At 35.8% G+C, this 26,492-nt stretch overlaps 1 long non-coding RNA gene across 2 annotated transcripts in view; it reads right to left on the bottom strand.

The window, feature by feature from the left end:
* Window positions 1-11,207: 11,207 nt before the first annotated feature.
* Window positions 11,208-26,492, bottom strand: part of LOC123649228 — a 31,097-nt gene continuing 15,812 nt past the window's right edge. The window contains exon 3 of one of the 2 annotated variants that reach the window (XR_006738929.1): window positions 11,208-11,307. This is a non-coding gene — a long non-coding RNA (uncharacterized LOC123649228). Of the gene's footprint in view, window positions 11,308-26,028; window positions 26,079-26,492 lie in introns of those variants that run through there. The other variant, XR_006738930.1, reaches the window with a different exon arrangement.

The following is a 26,492-nucleotide window of genomic DNA, read 5'->3' as shown; positions in this document are numbered from 1 at the left end:
CACTACAAAGCTACAATAATCAAAATAGTGTGGTACTGGCATAAAAACAGACCATATAGACCAAAGAAATATAATAAGAAGCCCTGAAACAAACCCTATTGTATATGGTCAAGTGATTTTTGACAAGGGTGACAAGGACATTCAATAGGGAAAGGACTATATTTTCAACAAATGATGCTGTTGTGCTGTAAAAACTGGAAATCTATGTGCTCAAGAATGAAGCTGGACCCTTACCTAACACCACATTGAAAAACAAACTCAAAGTGGATCAAACATCCATATGTGTTAATAAGATCTAAAAGTATAAAACTCTTAGAAGAAAACATAGAGCAAAATCCTCATATATTAGACTTGGCAATTTTTTCTTGGAAATGACACCTAAGGCACAGGTAACAAAAGAAAAAATAGATAAATTGGACTTTATGAAAATTTAAAATTTTTGTGCATCAAAAGCACTATCAATAGAGTAAAAATGCACTTCACAGAATGGGAGAAAATATTTACAAGTCATATAGCTGATATGGGGTTATGATCTAGAATACATGGAGAACTCCTTAAGCTCAACAAAAAACAAAGAACTGGATTGAAAAATGAGTGAGGACTTGAGTAGACTTTCTCCAAAGAAGATAAACAAATGGCCAATAAGCACATGAAAAGATGCTGGACGTCATTAATAACAACTAACCATTAGGAAAACGCAACTCAAAACTATAATGAGTTACCACCTCATACCCCTTAGGATGGCTACTATCAAAAAGAAAGAAAATATCCAGTGTTGGGAAGGATGTGAAGAAACTGGAACCCTTGTGCACTGTTGGTGGGAATGGAAAATGGTATAGCCACTGTGGAAAACGGTATTACAGCTCCTCAAAAAATTAAAAAATAGAATTACCATAGATTCCAGCAATTCTACTTCTGGGTATACACCCAAAAGGATTGAAAACAGTCTTAAATAAATACTTGTACACCAATGTTCATAGCAGCATAATTCACAATAGCTAAAATGTGGAAACAACCCAAGCACCCACCGATGAGTAAAAGCATAAGCAAAATGTGGTCTATACATACAACAAAACCTTAGACTTAAAATGGAAGGAAATTCTGACATATGCTACACATGGATGAACCCTGAAGACATTATGCTAAGTGAAATAAGCTATTCACAAAAAGACAAATATTATATGATTCAACTTTTATGAGGTACTCAGAGTAGTCAAAATCATAAAGACAGAAGGGTGGTTTCCAAGGGCTGGGGAGAGGGGAAATAGAGAGTTATTATTTAATGAGTATAGAGTTTCAGTTTTGTAAGATGAAAAGGGTTATGGACATGGATGGTGGTGCTGCTGGTTGCACAATATTACTAATGTATTTAATAGCACTTACTGTGCACTTAAAAAGCATGAAGATGGTAAATTTTATGTTATGTGTATTCTAACATAATAAAAAAATGGAAAAAAAAACTTTGGAAAATTTGAAAAAAAATATTAAAACACATTTAAGGTTTATACTAAGAGATAAATTATGCTTTCCCCAAACTTAACAAAGAAACATGAACAGTGTAGAAATTCAACTGCAGTGTACTTCAAATTAAAGAGGTGGATTCTAAATACCTACTTCATGCCTTGTTCTGTGTCAGGTCCTGAATATGTGAAGATGAATATTCCTCACACTCAAAAACACTGGTCTACTCTCTGATAGCACTAGCTACAGAATCTAAACTAAAGAATTACATAGAAACAGTGTTTAATTGTTATTTCTACCATTAATTTTATAACAGTAAAAGCAATCCTACATTGAGCACCTATGATAAGTCTGTAGGTTTTCCTACATTATCTCATTTAATCTTTAGAGCAATACTGTCAAATTGCTATTATCATTCTCCCATTACAGGTGCAGAAAGTGGGACTGACAGAGGTTGAGTTAGCAAGTCTCAAGTCCCAGATTAGGTCATGGTAAAGCTGGCTTTCAAAACCTTTTTTTGTTTGTTTGTTTGTTTTGTTTTGTTTTAATTTTAAGGTTTACACTTTTCTCATTACACCAGATAACACCCCTAGAAAATTAATTAACCTTCATGTGTTTGGTCTCATCTCACCAGATACTTAGTGAGCTGTGGGTAAGTGCTGTATTCCAATGAAATGCATCTTCATAGGGAGGACAATTATCTCTGGCATTGTAGGCACCATGGCTGACTCATCTACCATATTTTTGGGTGAGCACCCTTTACATCACTCAAATCACAACAGATGGATGATACTTGCTCTGCAAATGCACGTTTATCCTGTTAAAGATTTGTGATTTGCAGTCAATAATGATCTTTCCAGAATTATAAAATGAATTATTCTGACTTCCATCAGAGATTTCTCTCCATCAACATCCTATACCATCAAAGCACAAGCAAGGATAATATTCCCAGAACTCACTTTGGTTGTAAGTAGCACAATCAATAGTCTCCTTACATAGGTGAGAACATGCGTGTGTAAATGTGTGTAAGCAGGTCACAGGTTTACAAGCCTTCCAGTGTTGTTTTTTTTTTTAGAAATTTTCAGTATGTTTTTTCTTTGAAAAGAGTTCTTGGTACTCCTTGCCAAGGCTTTAGTGTTTCTATCTTGAAGCAGAGTAACTATTGACTCTTACACAGGTTTGCAGGAGGTCTGAGCACTTAATTACAGTCCATTACCCGCTTTCATTATCTTTCCTCCTGCCTGAATTAGCTCAACAATTTCCAGACATTACTACTTCCATACAATTTTTCATTTTCTATGATGTCATTATTTTATCACCAACTTTTTGATCTTTACAGTTCATCTAAGTTTTATACTTTCAGAGAAGCACTTCATTGTAGAAGCACCCTAATTTTTTCCAGCTTAAAATTTAACTCATGCTTAACCTTACATTTCCATTTCACCAGAGTATTTTATTTCTTTTTAAAACATATTAAAATAGCATTCCTTAAAACTAATTTGAAAATGTCTACTCTACTCATCCTAATTTGGATATTCTAGCAATGTGAACACTGTGCTAACTTTTATTCTTTTGGGGCAATAATAAATATTCCATAGCAGAAAATGTTGTATAGATATCAAAGAGTGTCTATAAATACTCTTCCCAGACACTAACACTGACTCCAGTCTAGACAGATTCATTTTAAACTAGTTTGAAGCCATCCAACTCTACTAATATGCATTCCTTCCAGGACCCTCCAACCTGTTATAAAAACATTCAACTCAACGGTTCTCTCTGCAGGTGACCTCAACCCACCACAGTCTTGATATCTGCTACGGATGTTATCTTATCTGAGAATTACACTTAAATTTGGTTGAAATGACCTTCTTTAAACAAACTTTATTGGCTAGTACTTAATATGTTATGGTATTCAGGCACTAATTCATCATTTCCCCGAAGACGTGTTTGGAAGTATTTGCCCTCGTATATTAAGTCGCATTGTATTCTTATTTACAGAGTATTCTAGCATCCTTTCCTTTCGGATCTTTAAGAATAATAGATTGTTAATATTTTGAGACAGAATATTCCCATAGAAGGATGCAAAAATGTTAAGAATAGACAACTATGAAAAATATGCATACGTATGTGTATGTACACAAACACACACAGAGATATACTCATAAAAGGAGGAATAAAGAAGAGCACATGGGAATAAACCCATTAAAAAGCTATAAATTTCAAATAACTGACTACAATGATACACGAATTTTGTAGATAACATAAAAAGTAAAGTTTGTGGGAATGTGGGAAACTCCCCCCTCCCACATTTGTAAATAATTGTTACAATCTTAAAAAAAAAATTTGTTAAGTTGCAGAAAGCAGATTTTCTGCATTTCAAATTTTAATAGTTAATTGGTAAAATATTTGAGCCTTAGAGATAACCTATACCAAAGAGGATCAGTGCCCTCTGCATGAAAAAATTGAGCAGAATTCGCCTAAGCCTATAGAGACATAGAATCTATACTGTCTTTTATTGTAATAATTTGTGGGTTGTGCTGGGTGCCTCTCACATGGGACCCATGCTGTGTCTCCTCACATGTATAGCATCACTGTTGCCCCTGGCTTCTTTCATATTCTCTCAGGATAAAGGGCACAGCAGACATTCATAAATGTGGTTTCCAAGAGCTGACAAATACAAAATTCAGGGAAAAAAGAGCCACTCACCCACCAGAATTATTTTATTATTCTACTTTCAAAAAACACAGGCCTTTCTTAGAAATTTAGCATGTTACCTACATCATAATTTGCATACATTTAGGTAAAATTGACAAAATATTTGTTAATCTGCAGTAAAATGTTTTCTTCAAACTCTTCTGAGTCCTCCTCCTAATCAGCTTAGACAAAGCAGGGCTAGGACACATTGCAAAGTAGCTGATGTCTGAAGTATCTTATATGCCTTCCAAGCCCCCTTTGAAAATAAAGATGTTGTTTTCTTTTTTGTTTCTCCAAATACTCTAAATGAGAAGATCTTCCCAATATCATTAATCAAATAATTCATTCCCCCATTGGTTTGGTATGTTTTCTTTACCACACACACACACACACACACACACACACACACACACGCAGTGAAAACACTGCTTTCTCCAATTCGCCCTTCTGTTGAAGCTAGCAACAGAAGCACAATGTTTAAACTGAAATATTATTGTATATCTGTTACGGCCAAAACTACCCACACTTTTATTCTCTCCACTGATTCTAATTTTTTTCTAAATGATCTTCTATAACTTTAATCCCTCACTCTCGGCATCCTCACTAAACCTTCTTTCTTTTATTCCATGGCTAATAATTGTATTAAAACTATAAATTAATTTGGAAAGAATAAACATCTGTAACATTATTTACTCACTCAAGTATGTGATAATGGCATATTTCCCCATTTCTTAAAATTCACTTTTAAGTTTCTTACTATGTTTTCTTTGTATATGTCCAGTATAATTCTCCTTAGGAAGATTACTAGAAGATTTTTTGAATTTTATTTCTTTTTCTGTTTGTTCTAGTTTTCAATTGCTATCACAATACAAATATTTCCCCATCCCTATATCATCAAACATTATGGATGGTATATGAGAAAATTTTACTTGTGTTTTAACATGTATGTGCTTTGTTGAATATTCATACTTATTTCTAGGTTCTTTTCCAATTGATTCTCTTGCATTTGTTATGTAAGCAATTATGCAAGTTTAAGTAATGCAAACCTGTCTAATGGGCTATACTTTATGTCTCCTTTTTCTATTTCATGTCTTATTTATTGCATTGACCAAAATGTCCAGAACAATATTGATTGGTCATGTGGTACATTTGTAAATGTATGGATCAATGGAAATTCTGATAGTATCTTACTCTTATGTTTGCATATGCTGTTTTTTGAAATAGACTTAACATTAAAACAATTTCCTCTTTGTTCTATTTTCTGGTAATATATTTATTCTGAAATCAAAATGGATATTTTACACTATCCTGCCATTCCTGGTATAACCCATTTGGTCATAGTGGATAACTTTTCTAATTTATGATTACATATAATTTTATGACATTTTATTTAGTTTTCTATAAATTCTCTTATGGGAAGTCAATATAGTAGAGTGGAGTGGTGTAAGCCTACAGCTTTGTACTCAAAATATTCATATTCCAATTCTGAAACTTATTAGCAATGTGATCATGAGCAAAGTTATTTAAACCATATGGCCCTGAGTCTTTTGATCTACAAAATGAGAATAATATTATCTAGTTCATTAGATTCCTTAATTCAGTACTTGACACAAGCCACAAATAAGTGAAAATAAATATTGTCAGTGATTGTAGTTTTATGATCTCTTATATAATATTTGATGCATAGAAAAGTTAGTTTTATCCTTTCCTTTTCTAAGAAAAGATATCTTCACGAGATTTTTTAAAAAGGCTATTTCAATAAAATCTTCATTTTTTAGTAAAAAGTAGTAATATGTACATTTATGAAATTATTTCTTCTCATGGTACAGCCAGGGACCACCCTCTGCCCTGCTGGCAGGAGGTTTCCTCTTTGTAGCAGTTGAGCTGGAATCCTGCGGATGGGGCGCCAGCAGGGGACACAGGTTCCAGGAGGGACATCACCAAGAGCAAAACGTTAACTATTAGACTACCTGATGTTCAGATGGAATTGACAGGACTGTCATAGTTCTCCTAAAGGCGGAAACTTGTTAATAGGTACTCAGAAAGCCAATCAAAAAAAAAAACTTTTTAAAGGCATTATTAATTCTAAGAACATAAAAATGAACAAAGGAGACCTATATTCAAAATACACCATGTGTTATCCATGAATAAAACTCACGTAATCATAAATTGCGAACACTAATTTCCAATTCAGCCAAAAATTGCTACTAATTAAATAGGAAGATTGGAGATAGAAGTGCCTATGTATATTTGCATGTGTCTATGTATTACAAGTGTTTGGGGTGGTAGCTGAGAGGATGAAGAAGATAGGGGAACGTAAAATCCATAAATGAGTCATTAAGAAGTAGTAGTTTAAGTTTTTATTTAAAACATGAAAATAAAGCAGTAATAGAGCTGAAAGTGATTGCATGTAATGAATGGGATGTGGGAAAGGTAGGGAAAGCACTTTTGTTTTGTTTTACATTTGCTTTCTATATACAGGTACAACTTTGATAAAGACATTAAAATAATTAAATTAAATAGAAAAAAAAAAGAACTAGCAATGCACCGTAATGAGGCTTTACCACCTGTATTTGACTCAACCTACAGGCACATTCTGCTGTCTTCCCTCAGGCCCGGAATAAAGTCTCCATCATGTTTGGACAGGCAGCCTGTCACTCATACTGCCTTGCATCTCAAAGGTGTCCAAAATGCTTTACTTTGAATATGCCAAACTAATTAATATGAAATGAGCCTTCTTTTTACAAAAAGTAAAAGGGTACAAAATGCAGAATACTAAAGTATTAAAAATAAGGGTGCACGGCAAGAGGGTTCATTTTAAAGCCAGACCTTGTTTAAAATCCCTCTCTGCTACTTATCATTTGTGTGATGTTGTGGAAGATTCTTAAACCTCTAACATCATAATTTTCTCATTTTTAAATGGTGATTATAATAGTTCACTCATAAGTTTGTTGTGAAGGTTAAAGGAAATTACATGTATTGCAGCTTATATCTTCTATATAATATAAATTAAGTAAATATCAGTTTCCTTTTTCAGAACATTGATAAATGACATACAGTCTCTAGTGGAACAAATATGCATGGGCTTATATTTCCTGATGAATTAATTTATGGAAATGAACTAGGGAATAAACTGGGTGATGCAACGTAGCAAACACTATGTAAAGTCAAGGCTAAGACTTCAAAATAACAGGTGCCAACCCACAGACACAGACACATAAATACTTCCACTAATTCTGCAAAAATTCTGGTTCTGGATTCAACAGTTTCTTAGACTTTAATTGGAGAGTTTAATACCAGCACAACATCTCTCTCCAGGCCTTTACCAAAGACAAGCTTCTCTCAGATCCCCTTGGACAGTCAAACTCAGCCTAATCAGAGACAGAAATAAAGAGGAAACAAAAGAACCAGAATAGGAACTCAGATTTTTTTTAAACCAAGATTTGTTCTTACAAAGTTGAGATTGTCTGTTTCAAAGGTCTGTCTGTGTGTGCTGTACCTCCATGTCTGCCCTCTAGCCTCAGAGCAGTTGCAGGCTTCAAAGAGAGTCCTGTACATGAAGGAAACACATAGTTCTGCTGTTGGAATTTTTAAAAAAATTCAACATTCCTTAAAGATGTGTCCTATCAATTACAACCCAAGTGTTGATTACAAAGAGAAACAATTTCCCATTCAAGACTGCTTAAATCCGGTTTAGTTTAATATATTCATTTAATCTAGGTTAACTCTGCAAAGGTCTTTAGCATAGCGTGCTGGCATCCTCTCTGCCAACCCCCACCCCAAACTCTGAAAGGAACATATAGGATGTTAGACAATACACAAAGGAACAAGTGAAGGGACGGAAACAAATGCCTGTTGTGATGGGAAAGTCGAGAGATTCTTGATGCAGGCGAAGGGTCTAGGAAAAAGGCGGCCAACAGTAGAAGGCAACAAGAGAGCCTTGTCTCCTCAGAAAACTGTACTTTGTTTATGAGAGGGGAAAATCAAAAGCATTGTAGAAATTGTTCTAATTTCCCATAACACAAATGTTATAAAACCAAGAATAGCTGAATGAAGTAGCAGCTGATACAGCAGACAGGTCCAGATTGATGAAGTCTAGTCATGGTCAACAGTTAATTAAATTCAGCACACAGTTTTTATCATCCTTGTGCTTTGACTTTCTGACATTTACATTCCCCACACTCTTGTCAGGGAATTTCTACTAGGCTGAAATCTCTGAATAATCATAATCTTCCATTTAGCTGAAAACAGCAGGAAGGTGGTAGTTTGATCATTTTTAGCTAAGACACCAAACTAAAGCATCAGGAAGTCCTCTTGTCTCTCCAGGGTGATTATGTCAGCATTCTTCCTAGTAAATTACTAGCCATGATAATGGCCTGTGGCTGTTAATCAGAAAGACTGGTGATTCCATAGGTGTGTGGGAGAGAAGGGGTTGGGGAGGAATGGGGAAGTAAAGAAAGTGAAAGGGAAGGCGGGAAGAAGCAGAACTTTCCCGCTGCATCCTTGGCCTACATAAATTTCCTTTTTGAGACTGAACGAGGGCACATAACTACCTGTCGGAAAGTTTCATAAAAGAGCATCTGTTCTATTCTAAAGATGAGAAAATCTTTGTGTAGGACTAAATATAGGAGCACACATGCAATAACATGATCACATATATTTTTTTCATGTCCAAATTAAAGGAAAAGGATGTTTCACAAGTCAATAGGAATATTTTCTATATATGATCTTCATATCCCTAAAAATAATTTATGATAATGTACACAGTTCATTTCTTCTTTAAAGTAGTTGTAAGAATAATTCATCTTACCTGATTCTGTATTATTACTAATTTGGATATAATATGAGCCAAAAAGAATCTCTAAAATAAAAGTGAATCTCTGGGAAAATGCAAAGGAAAAACTTGTCATCAACTCTGTAAATTTTTAATGCTAGATCCAATAGAAGTTGTGATTTGATTTGAGAATTTATGATATGGCTATAGCTTCCTCTACATTTAGCCAAAAACAGATGCTTCAAACTAGTTCAGGTCGATCACCTGGACAGGAAAATTGCAATCCCCACCCTGGATGGTTGTAGGAGAACTTGCCAGAATTTCCATCAGGAGGGGTAGGGGACTTGCCATTTGCCCCCACATACTCTTGTACACAAGCTTCATCCCAGGAGTGAAGTTTACAGGCACGCTCCTCAGTAACGTCAAAACTAGAGGGACTTAAACTCTCTCCCCTTCCCCCAACAAAAACAAAGCAAATAAACAAACCAGACCACCTCGACACTTTACAAATTATTTCATTTGTTAATTCTCATGTTGTTAAGCTCATATTATTTCACATGATTTCCCCAGTGTTAGTACTTGCAACATATTCAACAAATAATTATTAAGGACTACTATAGCTAGGTGTACTTCTAGGTCTAGGGAGGCTGCAGTGACCAAAGCAGCAAATTCCTGCCCAGTGAAGCTTCTAATGATGGAAAAGGAAGACAATATCAAATCCACACATAAATATATGAAGTGTAGGTGGATGTAAGTGATAAAAATGTAGAGTAAGAGGGAGGACAGTGTGTGGTGGGGGAGTCTGTGTTTTATTTACGTTGGTTGAAGAGGTCTCTGAAAAGTGCACTGAGTGAAGATTTGAAGGAAGTGAGGGCTTGAGCCATGTGGACACTGGAGGAAGAAGCCCTGCGGTGGCTGGTGAGCAAGATGGGTTAGTGAGCCACCGCAGGGGTGAGAGCAGAGATGTGGCATAATGTGCTTCATCTCAGTAGGATCACTCCAGCCATTAGGAGGCCACCATGTGCCTCCCAGTGAAAGCAAGGCACCACTGTGGAAGCCACAGAGGTGATGAGAAATGTTCAGATTTTTAAAAAGTATTTTGAAGGAAGAGCTCAAGAGATTTGCTGTAGGATTAGAGTGGGAGGTGAGAAGAAAAGAGGCATGTAGGTAAAAGTTGTGGCCTGAGCAACTAGAGGTCTCAGTGGCCACTTACAAAGACAGAAAAGATTTTGGGGGACACAGGTGGGGCCCCTTAGATATGCAAGCTGGAGTCCAGGGAGAAGCCTAGGCTAAAGATGTGCATTTAGGAATCACCAGCTGTAGAACAGATTAAAAGCCATACGATAAAATAGAATCACCAGGGAGTAAGTGCAGCGCAAGAAGAGAAGGCGCTGAAGGCTGAATCCCAGGATACGCTGCAGCTCCGGAGTGGGGAGAGGGAGAGGAGCCACAAAAGGAGTCTGTGAAGAGCTGCCAGTCAGGAAGAAGAAACGAGAGAGCCACGTCCCAGAAAGTATCAAACCAGTGCTAAAACGAAAAGGGAAGAATTATTTTTTCCAAATGCTATTGACAGAGTAAAATCCTCAGAATTAACCATGGCATTGATGAACATAGCCATTAAATTAAATGAAAAGTCTATGAATATTTCTATCTTCTGTACCTGTAAAAAAGGGGAAAAAAATCCTATTTATCATGAGGAAAAACAAGGAAAAAGAACCTCTTATTGTAGCTAAACCAGCACCACCATCCAGCCACCCACTGGACTCCAGGTATACGTGGCAGAGAAATGTCATTTCTGCAGGCCATTCTCCCATGTCAGAAGTGACACTGGCAACTTGAAATGATCAGTTTCTTTGCTGTGAAGACACATGGCATTTCACCAAGGCCATTGGCTTGTTTCCCACGAGCCTCTCAGCAGCCTTGAAACAGGAAAGGCTTCCATTAACGAGGTTGCTTAGTCATGCTGCACATGACTACCCCATTGTATCCCAACACTGAGACGCTGAGCTCCAGAAAAACAGCTTAGTGCGCTGTTCTCCTGAAGAAAGGAAATTATGGAGAGCATCAATTTGCACAGAGCACACCAAACCAACCAAATAAACAAATAAAACAAACACACACGGCTTGGTCTGTGCACTGTTAAATTAGCGAGAACTCTGTAATTATTTTTTTCACATTTTGAGTACAATTGTGTGCTTTCAAATCTGTGACATAAAAATTCGAAAAAGAAAAGAAAATGAGAAAGGAAAGCAGGATGTTGCAAAGCTGCTGTGTTAGGTCTGGGTTTGTGCAGTGGCTTTCTGATGTGGTGGCTTCAGGTGATGTGCTATGACACACTGGAATCACCAACAGTCTCCGCTTTACCCATCCAGGGAAACCTGTAGAGAATGAGGTTTGAAATGCATACAAATTCACAGACCTTCATTTAAATGTACAGAATCTACCATTTTATAGTTATATTTTAATCCAAAAGAAATTCTAGCCAAGGTTTTCTGCTGTGTCTGTTGAATTGAAAAAACAGTTCTAAGTCAGCATGATGTTCATGCTGTCTTCCGCACAACCTCACTTTATATTCCACCCATGAGCATAAGCCATAAAACAAGTACAGTGCTACATAGAGCAATCCATTTTGCCTAATGAATCGAATCAAGATCAACAGTTGTGTGAGCTCAGATTTGGAAGAAATTGATGCAGGTACAGATTTCTGTTGTTGCACTCCCTTAACTGGGCAAGAGGGTTTCTCATTTGGTCCCAACCTGAATAATCTGGTTCCTCCAAAATTTTATTAAGGGAAGCCCATGCCAAATATCCAAAAGTGGGTTTTCTTATTCCCTTGAATTTCAAACATATAGTAGGCTTTTGGAAACAGAATGACTACAACTAATTTAATGCTTTTTAATATCAAGTGTACGCGACACAAAGGGGCTGAAATGGTGGAGGGGAAATAAGAAGAATTTCACCTGGAAAAGAATGTGTTCATGGGTCTTTTTGTTCGTCTTAAATTAATGTACTTGTCTGACTCACAGCTGGGTTTTTTGTTTGTTTGCTTGTTTGTTTTGTTGAGCTCAACCATGTAAGCCACTGAATGCTGAGAAAGTAAACCTAGGAGACTCAACCCCCTCCTTTGGTTGTCAGATCAGAGATAAGGAGCAGTTACTCTGGGACCATGATGCAGGAAGGTCCAGAAGGCTCATGTGCTTTCCTTATAGAAATCAGTTATCAGGAGTCTGGACGCAGAGCTCCCTATTTATTAGAGAATTAACTGAAATTAAAACCTAAAATGACTGAAAACCATCTACCCTGTTAATGCTTATTGCTACTTTAAGGATTATTGCTTTAAGTGAAAAAATAAGAGCTTAAGTTAGAGCAGATATCCCCTGGGGTGAATGTGTGTGTGTGTGTATGTGTGTGTGTGTGTGTGTGTGTGTGTGTGTGTGTAAAAGATGACATGTGCTCACAACTGCATTGAAAAAATGACAGTTTACTATAAACCAACAAAGCCCTAATAAAGGGTCCCTAGTAGTTTCGGATTGAGAAAAGATTTTTATAAATGTGTTAATTGCCTTGAGCAAATCCGTGCATGTAACCACATACATATTTTAGAATATTTGTTACAAAACTAAAGGACACAATTATCTTCCAGAAATTGCATCATGTCCATGATGTCTGCAGAGCCTGTGGCCGCATAACTCTACACTCTGCCTCAGTCTTCACATGGCCTTCTCCCTGTGCATCTGTGTCTGCTTAACAGGGCACTTGCCTTTGAATTTAAAGCCCACCTGGAGAATCCAGTTCAAGATCTTTTATTCCATCTACAAAGACCCTTTTTCAAAATTACATCTGCAAAAACCCATTTTCCTGTCACATGTACCATCTACATTTTCACTTCAAAAAATGAAATACAAGTATAAATCTAACAAAATATGTACACAATCTATATGAGTAACTACAACACTCTGATGAAAGAAATCAAAGAGCTAAATAAACGAAGAGATTTCATGTTCGTGGATAGGAAGACAATATTGTTAAGATATCCATTCTTCCCAAATTTATCTATAAATTGAACACAATCACAAACAAATCCCAGCCAGTTATATTGTGGATATTGACAAATTGATTCTAAAGTTTGTGTGGAGAGAAAAAAGATCCAGGATATTCTACATGACATTGAAGAAGAGCAGAGTCTAAGTCCTGACCTACCTCAGGATAAAGCTGCAGTAAGCAAGACAGTGTGGTATTGGAGGAAAAACAAACGGATAAATAGAACAGAATAGAGAGTGCAGAAATAGATCCCACAAATGTAATCAACTGACCTTTGACAAAAGAGCAAAGGCAATTCAATGGAGAAAGGACAGGCTTTTTAACAAATGGTGTTGGAACTGCTGGACATCCACAGGCAAAAAAATAAAGAAAGAATCTGGACACAAACTTTATACTTTTCACAAAAATTAGCTCAAAATGAGTCATAGACCTAAATGTAAAATGCAATAATTATTAAATTCCTGGAATAACAAAGGAGAGACTCTAGGTGACCTTGGGTTTGGTGATGATTTTTTAAATATAACACCAAAAGCACAATCCATGAAAAAAAATTAATAAATTGGACTTCAATCAAGTTAAAAACTGCTATGTGAAAGACATTGTTAGTAGAATGAAAAGGTAAGTTACAGACTTATGGAAGATTTTTGAAAAACATGTCTGATAAAGGACTGGTATCCAAAATATACAAAGACTCTAAAAACTCAAAAATAAAAAAACAGACAACCCAGTTTAAAAAATGGGCAAAAGATCTGAACAGACACCTCTCCGAAGAAGATATACAATGACAAACAAGCATAGGAGAAGATACTAATTATATGTCCTTAGGGCACTGTAACTTAAAACAGCATTGATACACCACTGCTCACCTATCACAATGGCTAAAATCCCAAACATTGACAACACGAAATGCTGGCCAGCATGTGGAGCAACAGGAACTCTCATTCATTGCTGGTGGGAATGGAGAATGGTACAGCCACTTTGGAAGACAGCTCAGCAGTTGTATTTTTTTTCCCAAAACTAAACATACTTTTACTATACAATCCAGCAATTGTGCTCCTCAGTATTGACCCAAATGTGTTGACTATGTATGCCCACACAAAAACCTGTGCATAAATATTTATAGTAGCTTTATTTATAATTGCCAATGGTGAATGGATAATCAATCAGTGGTACATCCAGATAATGCAATATTGTGCAGTGATTAAAAGAAATGAGCTATCGAGCCATGGGAAGACATGGAGGAATATTAAATTCACACTGTTAAGTGAGGAAAAACACTCTAGAAAGGCTATATACTTTATGCCATATATAAGTCCAACTACATCATTCTGGAAAAGGCAAGACTATGGAGATATATTAGTGGTGGCCAGGGACTGGGGAGAAGGAAGTGGGGATAGGGAGAGCACAGGGTATTTTTAGAGCAGTGGAACTACCCTGCATGTTACTGATAGGGTGGGTGCATGTTACTATACACTTGTAAAAGCCCATAGAATGTACAACACAAGGTATGAACCCTAATGTAAACTTTGGACTTTATCACCATGCCTCCCATATACTATTTCATTAAGGTCAGTTTTGTTGTTATTACAAAAAGCAAAGGCAACCTGGGAGTCATTAGTAGGGTGAGTTAAAACTAGAGAGAGCAGGTGTAGGGTCTCCACTTCGGAGACTTGCAGCTTGGGAGGGAGGTAGCGAGTACTGGAGAAGGAAATGGAAAGTAGGGAACAAGTAAGAGAAACATTTTGAAGGTCCAGTCAAAGCACTTGGTCATGTAACAGAGAGGTGGTTAAGAGAAAGGGAGGAGCCCAAGTTTACCCCAAGATTTTTGAGTCAGAATAAGCAAGACATTGATGCTGCCGTGAAATAGAAACTAAGCTTGTAAGTTTTTCTTACGTTGAATTTAGTTGGATGTGAGTGGAAAACTGAAATAAACTCAGGAAGAATCTACAATCAAATGGTCTCTGCTTCAAAATAAAAATAGGTTCAATGTCTCTTTGTTAAATAAACTAATAAATCCATCACCATCACAAATACCTCTTGCAACCTGTTAGCTCCATTGCAGTTTTTTTTTTTTTTAATTCCTACATGCAGGGTTAATCCAGAGGAATCTGAAAAGAGAGATCTCTTAAACCAAAAGATGTAGCTCCTCTCAACCTGGATGAGTGAGAAAGGCAGACATTTGTGTTTGCTGACATTTTCATAAAATTTGAATATGAAATGGATATTAGATGACCCAAAGAAATGATTGTTAATTTTTTTAATGTGGACGATATCCATAACTTTTGGTGGTGCATACTGAAGTATTTAGTCTACTTTTTGAAATAATTTAACAAAAGATAAAGAAAGAGACAAGGGAAAAGAATACATAAACAAAATCTTACAATTATTGAATCTGGGTGATAGGATTATACTGTTCCTTTCCTTACATGTTTTTATTATTTAAAAACAAACCATAAAATTGAAGACATTTTGAATAGTGACAGTTTCAAACAGCTGAAAAAGCTAGCAACAGCTCCTTCCAGAACCCTTGCTAAGTGAACAACAGGCATCATGCTGGTTCTCTGTCACCTGCAGCTGAATACATTAAAGCCAGCACACCTCAGTCCACTACATTTCTATGCTATTATCAATACAATATTAAATTCACATTTAAACATTAATATTAGCAAAGTACAATTTTTTTCATAATTTTAAGAACAGACTATAATATGAATTCCTAAAATTAACAGGGCACCTCTCCTTTTAAAGCCATAGTGTTCTTTAAAAAAGTTCATTGATTGTTCTATGCATCCATCTCACTCAAAAGTATAATGAAGCTTTTCACATACATACAATAAGCTCTGTAAAAGGGCCAACCTGACAAGGAAATCTGTATATAGAGAGATAATCGGTTTAAGGAAGTAAAATAAACACATATGTACATAAATATTTGTACTCGGGGTGGGTTTCGGCTGAGGAACAGTAGCTCACATACGACAGGTCATAGTCTGCTTTCAAAGCAGGGGGATATTTAAAACAGAAAGAAGAACCAGTGTCCGTAAACTTAAAGTCATGTCTTGTTTTTCTTTAGATATTCACAATTTAAACTATATAGAAAAAAATTGCTACGTAAGACTCTCTATTAAAATTGTATTTTAGCAAATAGCTAAGATCAGAATTCACTTCATGCTATCTTTAAGTAAACAGATGTAGTGCCCATAAATAAAACTTTGCTTTTTTCCATAATAATGAAAAATGTAACACCAGAAGGTTTGGTCATCATTTTCAGCGGATAAAAATCAGTAATTATTTAACTGAGTGGCAAAAATCACCTACTATTCCAGCAAGTTGAGTTTCTCTCCAAGAGGTTATATTTGATTTTTAACTTAAGGGTTATGCAGTGCAATGGAACAGCATTTGCCTGTCTTCTCTTTTTCTAAATTCCTTCCATCACCACCCAGTTCATAGAGTTTTTAAGTATCTTCGCTTAGAATTCTATCTTAGCCATTATAACAATGTGGATAGACTTTTTGCCCACATTTACTGAAGATCTATGGGTGCTCGGGGGTTTTGTTTTTATAACAAACTAAAGTAAATCAGAAGTAAATGCACCTCTCTCTGATATTATTTTAAAATTTAAATATATAAACAAACTCAAGGAAACTTAGTTTGGATAAAATAGAACTCCGAGACCATCTGCCTCATGGCTTTTCTGAATGCAGAAAACTGAAATGAAATAAAATAAAATTTAGATGTGATTTAGGAGACGCATCTGCTACAAAGCAAGTATCGACAAGATCGTCCCTACATTTGTTTCTGGTACTCTACTAGAATTCTATGAACATAAAAATAATCTAATTAAGTTTAATGCCTTGAAATATTTCCTTTATTGTAAATCAGTGCCCAGATGGAGCATAAGATGAAACCACACTGACTTGACCTTAAATACTTGAGATTTTTTTGAGGAAGGTGGGGAACAAAGGATTTGTTTCTTTAACTAAAGAATGATTAGATTAATTTTTTTTTTCTGTTTTCCCATTAGCAGCTCTCTATCTTTCTCCATCCTCTCTCACTTCTTATTCAACTATTTGAGCTTTTCTATCACTAAACTTGTAACATATTCCTTGCCTGGGCTTCAAAGCGATCCTCAGCATTCACAGATAAAAAGCGTCGTGCACTGTCCGAGCTAGGACTGCCACAGTAAGCTCTGAAATGATGACATGAGCACATGATAAATATCCTGACACAAAAAAGCTATTTTTCAGGGGAGGCCACTACACCATAAGCAAACCTTTGTTGCTCTATCTGTGAACTAAAGGATCTGCTGTCCTCCCATCGAAAGGCCTCTGAGTCGACAGGCTGACTACTCCAAGCCGCTGACACCACGGGACAGAACAAAGAATCCGTCCAAGTCTTGATCTCCTTAGCTCAGTACAGGCCAAGTTCAGCTCAGCGATCTGTCAAAGTGCTGGAATGTGCAGCAGTAAATACCCACATTCTACCAAGGGAGAAGAAAAGCTGGGTCATGGACTACTGTTCATGGGACAAAGCAAATTCTCCCACACCAAAAGGGCACCAGCAGCCTTCATCCAGGTCTGCACTGTATAATGGGTAGATTTTCAGCAAGTGCTCGAAAGACAAATGGCGCTTTTATCTTGCATTCTCTCCCCTTGCAATGAGAGTTTACGTTAAAGCCACTTAACTGTCTGGAGTGCAGCCTGGTGGATTACCTGTTTGTATGACTCAAGTACATTACCTGATCATGTGACCAGGAGCAGGGGAGGATGAGAGTTTTGTAAAATTGGTTTTGCTTTGAAGGGATCTTCAGCAATTTCTGAAGCTTCACAAAGGCTTCTATACACGCTGGTCCCCATAGGAGAAAGGATTAAAAGTGAACATTGCATCAAGTTGAAAAGTACGTCTTGTATTTCTAGTTATTTATTAGTGTAGCCTTATTAAATTGCAAGCTTTAAAATCAGCCAATCATTATTGAAAAAACTGTGGAAAGATGACTAAATATCATGTCTCTGAGATAGTCTTCACAAGCTTTTGGAGCGAAGCATCCAACAGAATTAAGAAAAGGCTTCACCAGGTAATGTAAAATGATCCTCTTTTGGACTAAGACTGAAAAGCTCTAAACATCACTTCTTGAAAATCAGCATTTTGAGGACAGGAATCTTGAATGTTAACAAAGTTGGACTAAAATGCCTAAAATGATTAATTTGTCAAACTAGCATGAAGTTACAGCTTTGTTGTTCCTAAAAATACATTTTGATTCCAAGAAGAAATTCTTTCTCCCGTCATCACCCCGAGTGAACTATTAGTTTCAGTTTCAGCAGTTTGCTTTCTTTCTGTGTGTAATCTCAGGCTCTGCTGCAGGCAGAGGGTGGATGTGATGGAAATGGCAAGATATCAGAGAACTTAATTTCCAATCTCAGTTCCACAACCCAATACCACATTATGTACTAAGTCGTGTTATTAAAGCTCTCTGAGGTCAAAAGTCGATAGTAAATACCTTTGTGTTTGCCACAGCTTTTGTAGTTTTTCAGGACCAAATAAGACAAAGACATGTGAAATTGGTTTGGAGAAGAAATATGAACTATTACAAGGAACTCATTTTGGAGTGGAGACACTCAATTTTAAAGTGTCTCTCACCAATATATAGTATACATTTAATCTAAAATTTTGTTCTCCATTTTATTTCTAATTTTCATCTTTTTAGCATAGAAATCACTGGATGTTAGTTAGTTTTTGAGACAGAATCTCACTCTGTTGCCCTCGGTAGAGTGCAATGACGTCATCATAGCTCAGTGCAACCTCAAACTCCTGGGCTCAAGAGATCCTCTTGCCTCAGCCTCCTGAGTCGCTGGGACTAAAGGAACACACCATGATGCCCAGATAACTTTTCTTCTATTTTTAGTAGAGACGGGATTTTGCTCTTGCTCAGGCTGGTCTCAAACTCCTGAGCCCAAGTGATCCTCCTGCCTCGGCCTCCCAGAGTGCTAGGATTAATGCAAAATAAGTAGTTTTTTTAAAGCTGACAGAAGTTCTAATTTAAGAAAACTATTATTAAGAAAATATTTTAAAACAAATACTTTTTAAAAAGTCAAATTAGAGAATTTTATTCATTTTAAAAAGGTTTATTTACTTTAGTGAAGGACCCCACCTTTGGTCACGAAGTAGAGTTATTTTTTAACAGCTTTATTGAGATATAATTTACATACCATAAAGCTCACTCATTTAAATGTATGATCTAATGGATTTTAGTGTATTTACAAAGTTTCACAACCATCACCATAATCTAAGTTTAGAACATTTTTATTGTCTCAAAAAGAAATGTTGAACCAATTACTGGCACTCCCTATCCTCCCTGACCCCATCCCTGGACAACAACTAATCTGCTCTCTGCCTAAAGATTTGCCTATTTCTGGGGGTTTTGTGTAAATATATAGTATGCTGTCTTTTTTGACTGACTTCTTTCACTTGGCATATGTCTTTGGGTTTCATTCGTGTTGCAGTGATCAGGACTTCATTCCTTTAAATTATCAATTAACATTCCCTTGCGTGGACATACCACATTTGTTTATCCAGTCATCAGTTGATGGAGATTTTAAGTCACTAGAGAAATGCAAACAAAACCACAATGAGGCAACACTTCATATTCACTAAATGACTATATTTAAAAAGACAATAGCAGGTATTAGGAAGATATGGAAGAATTGGAACCCTCATACTTTGCTGGCAGGAATATAAAATTGTGCAGCACTTTGTAAAACAGGTTAGTGGTTTTTCTACATGTTAGCTATGGAGTTAACAGATGACCCTAGGTATATACTGAAAAGAAGTGAAAACATACATCCACATAAAGACTTGTACATGAATGTTTATAGCAACATCATATATATTAGACAAAATTGATTTTACTCACCATTTTCACAAATATATTTCTGATAAAAATTTGATATGTGTAAATTATATGAATTTATCAAACACCCCATGTGACAGAATATGTTTTGGGGACGCTTTGGAGAAGGAAATTGTGCTAACATTGCCTAGTTGAGGTTATCAGTTTCCTCAAGAGCAGATGGCTTTTTCTCGTTTGTTTTTGTTTTGATTTTAAATATCATTTGGGAAGCATCATTAGAGTAGAATTTCTGAAAAAGCCCTCATTGCCATTATTAAGTAGAATGACTTTATCAAATATGACACTACAAAGAGGCACATTGCTATTATTACTATTATTATTTTGGGGATACAGTACTTTGACTTATTAGCTCTAATTAAAATCATCATCTTCAGAGAGTTCCCACCTTAATTTTAGTGCCCTAGTAGGTCACCAAGTCAGCAAGCTCTGAAGACATGTAAGTTGTCTAAAACCGTGGTCCCCAAACTCCAGGCCACAGACCATACCAGTCAGTGGCCTTTGGGAACACAGTGGCACAACAGAAGGCGAGGCAGCCAAGTGTCATCTGTATTTACAGCCACTTACTGTCACTTGTGTCACTGTCTGAGCCCCACCTCCTGTCACATCAGCAGCAGCACTAGATTCTCATAGGCATCATTTTTCCCTTTGTCCAAAAACTGTCAGCTTAAAGCTTCAAACAGTGCTATGATTTGATGTTAACCTTGATGACATAAAATCACATTTACAAGACCATGATTCAAATCATTCTCGGATTTCATCCCTCTAGACTGCAGCATAAGCTGTTTTACTAATTTCTCCACCCACAGATATCATCTACTTTTTACTTCACATTTTGCTCCTCTTTCTCTACCACCAAGATTGGAGTATTCATCAATTGCATTGTATCCTCTCCTTTTCTAAATATACTACTCTAACTTACAATTTCAAATTCATATTTTTATAAAACCAATTAACCACCTAATTCAACAAACAAAACTCCTAATTCCATCTGGACTTGGAATCTACAGCTCACCCTTGTAAGTGAACAGCCCTGCACCAGACCAGTGGTGTTATCAGTTTGTCTCAAATACCATTATCTAAATGTTATTGAAACTTTATCACATGCCAACTTGGGGAAAAATGTTGTGCATATTTTTGAGATAAGACAGAAATCTTTAACTTGGTTCAAGGGATATATCTGGGAGTAACATTTCTCACTGTTTTTCCAACTGTCACTATTATAGCTGTGAATGATGCAAAATTCATAAAGATGGTAATACCAGTCCATGAAGTCAAACTATCTTATCATTTTATACCTTCTAGTCATTAAAGAGAAAAAAAGGTATGTTCTTCTCAGTCTTAGCTTTGATAAGAATTTTAAATATTTTGTTTTAAACCAAAATAAATAATATCTATGTGTTTTCATCTACCAAGTATAATGTAGGTTCATATAAAAAATAAAATATTATTTATTAGTTATTGAAAAGCCCAGTTTAGAGTGCAGAACTCTGTTTTTAACTAAGAAGTTTTATATTTATGTATATATTTTACAGGAGTTTCACAGTTAATAGGAAGTGGCCCTTTAAAAATGGTTGGTGACAGCTTCATACTAAAGGAGAAGGTATTCTTAAAGTAAATAGCAACAGGCTATTTCTTCAAAGGGGAAGGTGGCAGGTAGGTTGATTAACCTGACATTAAGAGTCCTTTACCAGTGAGAATGTGACAAGATATTCAGCTCAAAACAACTGTTTGTCAATACATGTTGCTTTCCCCATTTTCTACATAAAGGAACTAAATGTCATGTCCCAAAGCTAGTAAGTGGCACAGTTATAGCCATCCATGGCCAAGTTAATCGTGTCATTCTATTTCCGCTGATCAGAAATGAAGCTTCAAGCAAGCCATCTATGTTAATACAAAGGGAAACTTAGTTTCCAAATACTCTGAATTCAAACTTAGTCGATTCCAGATTAGTAAGGTTTTACTTTCTTGTTACTGAATTGCTATCTTATTGCGCCTGGATTTCTTTCCAAACTAGAATCTGGGGAGAAAACTAACCTTAGAAAAACTCTGTCTTGTCTCCTTTCTCTCCGTCACACACACACACACACACACACAGGAACACACTCATTATTATTCACATTTAGGGAACTGTAAACTTTTTGTTGTCTTCCTTATAAATCAATGGGATATAACGAATATTTTCTTCCTGACTGCTAAGGCATTACAGGTATATTAGTGGGGTTATGATGCCATCATGTGGTTACATAGAGAAACTCATTTTATTTTTTTTAATCATTTTTTAACTTATTAAATACTTCAAACATATTAAAAAGTGCAAAATAATAACAAATACTCATGTGTCCAAGATTTCATTATATTACTTTAGAACCTTCTCTAAATTAAAGAAATAATCTTCAGAGACACGGCCCTATCCCTCCCTTCTCAGAGGTAACCACCATCTTCTGAGTATTTAGTTTTGTTCCTTATCTAAATATGTATATATTTGTAATGAGTATAAATCATTATATTGTAGTTGAAATATCTACAATACATGGCATCATTCTATATATATTCTCTTTCAATTTGTGTTTTTCACTCAGTGGTCAGTTTTAAGAGTTTTACCTATGTTTATACTTGTAGTTCTAGTTCCTTTTTAACCACAGTATACTGTTAATAAATTTCCTTCAAAACAACATTGAAGTTGATTCCATTTACAAAATATAACAAATAGAACTTCAAAGAACATTCTTTGACATGTCACAGTGTGTGAGACTTTCCTCTAGGGTTAAAACCTTGGTATAAAATTGCTTTCCAAACCTTATGTGCTTGTCTGTGTTTTCCCAATGCCTTACTAGCCTGGCTAATACCTCAATTACGACGTTGAGTCAATGTGATAGCAGACAGATTTCTATTGTGCTCCTGACATTAGAGATTGTTTCTACTATTTCACCATTAGGTATGTTTGCTGTCATTTGGGGCAGGTACTATTAGAATATAATCTAATGTGTTTCCTTTTTGGAAATTTTTATGCTCTTGACATAAAAGAATATTTTAAATACACTCAGTCCAAAAGAATATTTAAATAGGAATTACTACTTACCCAGACAATAAAGAGTGCTCACTCCATATCTTTGCTAGGCTCAACATACTTTGAGATACACCTTATACTGCGTATGAAATGAGGTACTTTGATCATGCCTGCCACAGTTGATCAAGTTTAAATGTGTGAACTTCTGTTCACATAGCCCTTTATTTCTATATATAAAATATTGCAAAGAATATATACTTGGGATAATTCTCTTGGCTAGTCAGTTAACAAGAAAAAGAGATCTACACTCTATTGACACAACTGGTTTATTATTACCTTCAATTTTACAAGTTCACCGTTGTTAACTCTAAGCTCTTTAAGGACAAGGAACTTGGTGACTTCATATCCTCATGATAGTATAGTACCAGATACATATTATGTTTTTCAAATACTTATGGGAAAAAAATAAGCAGCATCAGGAAGAATCTTACTTTTATTAGTATTTCTGAGTTACTATTTCTGAAATAAACACATTCTTTAAGTTTAAATTGAGCTCTTTTTTAAACTTAATAATACAGCCCAGATTTGGCAGGGGTATAAATTGATTCTACAGTGATGCACAGAGCTATTATTGCCAGAGAGAATTTCAACACACAGAAAGTGCTATGGAGTTACAATGTGAGAGGTCTACATGTTTGTTTGAACTTCAAGAGTGAGATGATTCTTTAAATATTTAAAGAAATAAAACCTGGAATTCAAAATTTGAAAAGGAAAAAGATGCTTTTAAAAAATTAATCAGTGAAATTTTATAAAAAAACAAAAATGAACATATGGATGTAAAAAATATCACTACTAAAATGAAAAAACTCAGTGAACAGAGGACATTTTAGATGCTGTTGAGAGAAATAAGGAGCTGAAAGATATATAGAAGAAATTAAAAAGAATGTATGGCATAGAGTCAAAGAGATGAAAAATATGTAGATGAGGTTAAGACACATGGAGTATAAAATAAGAAGGTCCAATATAACTTTTCCAGAACTCCTAGTATGAAAGAACTGAGAAATAGGTGTACAGCAATATTTCAAGAAATAATGACTGAGAGTTTTTCAGATCAAATGAAATAAATGAATCCTCAGCTTCAAAAACAAAACAAATTCTAAGCTAAATAAATGTTTTCAGACAAATTTTAGCAGAACTATAGAATTTCTCCCCTCAAAAATTCAACTCCAAATTACCCATAAAAAAAAAAGAAGACAGAGAAGCCAGAAAATATCAGTGTATCATCTTCCAAGTGCCAGAAGAAACTGCTGTGGATCCAAAGATTTATATTCAGTTAAACTATCATTGAAGAACAGGAGAGAAATAAATATCCTTCAGGTAAACAAAGTCTGAAAAAATTCCATCAAAGCATGATCACTAAATGAACTTCTGAAGGATGACTGCCAGGAAGAACAAATTCACACCCAGAAGGAATGTCTGAATTTCAACACTGAAAGTGAGCAAAGATTCTGGGAAACATGAAGATAAATCTAAATAAACAGAGTTTTCATCAAAAGAGAAGAATGTCCAACAAAAGGTACCAAAAGTAAGTACAATGGGGAAAAGAACTGAAAAGGTACCTCACCAAAGAAGATAGGCTGATGATAAATAAATGTAAACAAATAAAAATATGTTCAACATCAGATGTTATTAGGGAATTGTAAATTAAAATAACAATGAGATACTACAATACACCCACCAGAATGGCTAAAATCCAAAACACTGACAACACCAAATGCTGGTGAAGATATCGAGCAACAGGAACTCTCATTTATTGCTAGTACAAATGCTAAATAGTATAGTATCCCCCCCTTATCTGAGAGGGACACCCTCAGTGATGCCTGAAACCATGGCAGTACCAAACCCTGTATACACTATGTTTCTCCCCATATAGTAACATGTGGGTAGTAAATACAGCGTGTAGATGCTGGACAAAGGGATGATTCACATTCCAGGCAGGGTGGAGCAGAGTTACATGAGATTTCATCACAATGCTCAGAACAGCATGCAATTTAACATTTGTGAATTGTTCATTTCTGGAATTTTCCATGTAATATTTTCAGACATTGGTTAACTATGGGTAACTGTAACTTTGGAAAGTGAAACCACACGGATAAGGGGACAAGCTGGGACTACTGTACAGCCACTTTGGAAGACAGTGTGGCAGTATTTTACAGAAGTAAACATATTTTTACCTAAATGAGTTAAAAAAAAAAAAAAACCTACACAGAAAACTGCACACAAATGTTTATAGCAGCTTTATTCATAATTACCAAAAACTGGACACAACCAAGATGTCCCTCAGTAGATGAATGGATAAACAAACTGTGGTATATCCACACAATGGAATATTTTTCAACAATAAAAAAGAAGTAAGTATCACAAAAAGACACAGAGGAAACTTAAATGCCTCCTGATAAGTGGAAGAAGCCAGTCTGGAAAGGCTACATACTGTATGATTCTAACTATGTAACATTCTGGTAAAGGCAAAACTGGGGAGACAGTAAAAAATATCAGTGGTTTCCAGGGATCAGGGAGAAGGGAGGGAGGGCTGCATAGGCAGAGCACAGGGTTTTTAGGGCAGTGAAACTGCTGTATGATGCTGTAATGGTACGTGCATGTCATTCTACATTTGTTCAGATCCATAGAATGTAAAGCACAAGAGTGAACCCTGATGTAAACTATGGACTTTAGTTAATAATATTGTACTGACACTGGTTCATCATTTGTAACAAATGTGCCATACCAATGCCAGATGTTAATAATGAGGCACTGGGAGTATATGCTAACTCTTGTACTACCTGAACAATTGTTTTATAAACCTTAAAATGCTCTAAAAGAAAAAGTCTATTAGTTAATTTTAAAATTACAAAACATTAATACATTAAGATAAGAACGATCAGATTTAAAATGGTAATATTATTGGATTATTGGTGTTAAAAAGAAATATTGATTAATTTGACTTTGATAAATGTTTGTCTTTGTGTTGCTATAATGAAAAATCACACTCTGGGTAATTTATAAATAATAGAAATTTATTTCTCACAGTTCTGGAGGCTGGGAAGTCCAAGATCAAGATGTCGGTGGATTCAGTGTCTGGTGAGGGCTTGGCCTCTGATCCCAAAATGGCACTTTGAATGCTGTGGCTATGTCCCCACCTGGCAGAAGGGACGGAAAGGCAAAAATGGCCTAGCTAGTGTGCGGGGCCACAAGTCAGGGAGCACAGGCAGCTGTAGAAGCTGGAAAAGCCAGGAACAGACTCCCCCTAGAGCCTCCAAAAGGAATGCCTGCCTCCATGTAGACAGCTCAGTTTTAGCCAATAAAATCCATTTAGGATTTCTGACCTTCAGAATTGTAAGATAATAAACTTATGTTGTTTTAAGCCATGAAGTTTGTGGAAATTTTTTAACAGCAGCAATAAAAAAATATTATAGAGGGTATACATCAAAGCCAGTAATAAAAAAAATAGAATTAAAATAGACTAAAACTTCTACGTTGATACAGTATAAATTATATCAATGCAGAAGAGAGTAGGAAAGAAGTAGGAGGGGGAATAAAAAGGCAGGGAAAAT

The sequence above is a fragment of the Lemur catta genome, chromosome 13 (genome assembly GCF_020740605.2).
Source record: "Lemur catta isolate mLemCat1 chromosome 13, mLemCat1.pri, whole genome shotgun sequence".
In the NCBI taxonomy this organism is placed as follows: domain Eukaryota; kingdom Metazoa; phylum Chordata; class Mammalia; order Primates; family Lemuridae; genus Lemur; species Lemur catta.
The sequence above is the reverse complement of the archived record's forward strand: the minus strand, read 5'-3'. Positions and strand labels throughout refer to the sequence as shown.